This window comes from Anoplopoma fimbria, unplaced genomic scaffold (assembly GCF_027596085.1).
Source record: "Anoplopoma fimbria isolate UVic2021 breed Golden Eagle Sablefish unplaced genomic scaffold, Afim_UVic_2022 Un_contig_8598_pilon_pilon, whole genome shotgun sequence".
Taxonomy (NCBI): Eukaryota; Metazoa; Chordata; class Actinopteri; order Perciformes; family Anoplopomatidae; genus Anoplopoma; species Anoplopoma fimbria.
Genome location: NW_026553291.1, coordinates 1 through 2444, shown reverse-complemented (window position 1 = coordinate 2444; position 2444 = coordinate 1). Strand labels below are relative to the sequence as shown.

Genomic DNA, 2444 nt, shown 5'->3' with positions numbered 1-2444 from the left:
AGTCGAATCTGTGAGTTCCCTACTTTTCGGGCTCTTATACCTCCTTATATATGATACGTTATTCACTTTTGGGGGGAAGTCAAGATAATGTATGTGGCTCCGTCATTCTACACACGTAATCACATTTGGCCCCTGGTATCCTGTCCATCTGCTTCCTGTATCCTATGTAAGATAACAACACTTGGGTCCTTAGCTGTATTGTGCAATGACCTATAATTAACCAAAGCACTCGGATAAACATATGGAGGATAACTGAAATGAAGATGGAACGTGAATGAACTCAATAACAGAAACACGAGTTACATAGACAAAAGACAGGAATTACACATAAGTTGGCCTAAAAACACAACAACTACGGACCCACACTGAAAGCAAAGAACATTACATTTGATATGAACGATCTAAAGTACGTATTCATTCAATGACAATGACTGTATCCTAAACACTCAGACAGCATATCCACTGACACTGTGGCTGTGTGCTGAACATTAGTCACCACAAGATGGCAGACATGTTTCACTGCTTCTTCACATGCAACAGTGTCTCTATTAAACACATATCTCACCACTCAATGTGACATTACTGTATTATACAAATATGTTTCATAACTGACCAGTCCAACATCTGTAAAGAAGAGAATTAAAAATCAATCAATAGCTTTTGTTTTTGGACTGCAGGAACACTCCCCAGGGACGAGGAACCTTTAGAAGTTCATTGCATTTTGACTTCCTTTTGTCCCACATTCTGTTAAACAAAACGTTACGCTAATTATTATCATTTATTAAGCTGTGTGAGGCATTAATTAGCACACATTGCTATGTCAATATGTTTTCATGTTCATATTAACACTGACTAAACCTTTAGGCATCACAGACATTTCATCAATCTTTCTTAATTTATGTGTAAATCATGTTTCATGTGTTCAGATCCTCTATACAAGGAATTTTGAGGGGCAGTTGCTCTGACCTGAAAAAGGGCACCCATATGAAGGACTGAGAATAACAGGGTCTTTATTAATATATTAATACAAATAAGTAAAACACTGAAATAACTACTACTAACGACAATGCAGAAAAACATGACTTGAAGAAGAAGAACATAACATGAACACAAACATAATTAAACAACATCCTATCAAGTCACTGATAACTTTCTCCAAATTGACATATTAAAAATGCAAAGCTTCAAAGGAGAAGCCGCCATTTAGTAGGGGCCATTTCAATAAAAATCTTCAGAACCTCTTCTTTATCGATTGGTATGTCCTTCTCTATGGACAGCAGGAGGAGGTCAGACAGCCGCTCTTGACCACACTGATTTCGAGCCTTGTTTTTACCAGCTTCAGCTTTGAGAAAGAACGTTCTACCGTTGCAGTGGAGACAGGTAGAGTCATATATGGTGATCAGCACTTAGGCCTACCTGCCCTATGTGCCTCCTCCTGGTCCACATTTTCCGAGTGTCTGGAGGCTTGTGGCTGCTCCTCATCTTAAATGTAATGTAATTATGAAAAATTGCCATTAGTAGGCTAAAATATGAGTCTGATTAATTTATCAATTAGCCTACACAGTATAATTTATTATCACTATGCAAAGTCTCTGCCCCACCTGCTGTTTGGATTTTTCGTAGCCAACCCTGTAGTGATGTGCTCCTCTTTGCTGCCTCCTTCAGTTGTCTCTCTCTCTCCTGAATCCTCCTCTTTTCACTGGGCATTTCGGCTTCACTTAACAATAACAAACAATACCCAAAATAGTGATAAGATTTAGGCATGATCCATTTTGAATGAAAGAATTCATGTGATGCATTACTTCCATCATTTATTCTTCTTGTTAAAACGAAATGTTAGAAACTAACTATCAGCAGACATGTAGCTTAGTTTGCGATGTGATAACGGGCTGCTTGTCTGCAAGCTAGCTAGCTGTCTGATTATTTAGGCTAAACGTTACGTGGCAAACTGAGCCTGGATTTATGAAGATTGTAATTCATTTCATAAAACGTGATGATGATTGTTTGTTTGTTATACATCTCAAATTCACCTTTTCCGACAACATCAAGGCAGTCGTCTGACTCGTCTCACAGGTGCTGCCGGTGTTCCGGTCGCGTGCAGCGCTGCAGCTACGTAAAGCAGCTTTCACACGCCGCGCGGCAACTCGCCGCCTTCATTCATTTCAATGAGGGAAGGGCGGCAGAGGGGAGGCGGCAAAGCGGCAGCGGCTGTTGCCGCGCGGCAGAGTTTGCCCTCCCCCTACTGACTTTCACTCTCAGTGCCCGAACGGAATTGAATGAGGCTACGCTTACTTTATGAAATGTTTCGAGTGGCGATTTTTTTTATCTAGGCCTACATGGAATTCTGCATCCATTAAATTATTAAAAAAAGGGCAACCTGAGTCGAGGAGGGCATATGGGCAGTTGCCCAAGCAACCTGAGCAACCCCCCTGTGCACGTCCCTG

The 2444-nt window shown here is 40.8% G+C and overlaps 1 long non-coding RNA gene across 1 annotated transcript; it reads right to left on the bottom strand.

The window, feature by feature from the left end:
• Positions 1 to 939: 939 nt before the first annotated feature.
• Positions 940 to 2090, bottom strand: LOC129116439 (uncharacterized). Its single transcript, XR_008533528.1, has 3 exons — positions 1602 to 2090; positions 1417 to 1482; positions 940 to 966 (listed from the first exon to the last, which is right to left on the bottom strand). It is a non-coding gene; the product is annotated as an uncharacterized LOC129116439 (long non-coding RNA).
• Between the last annotated feature and the right edge of the window lie 354 nt (positions 2091 to 2444).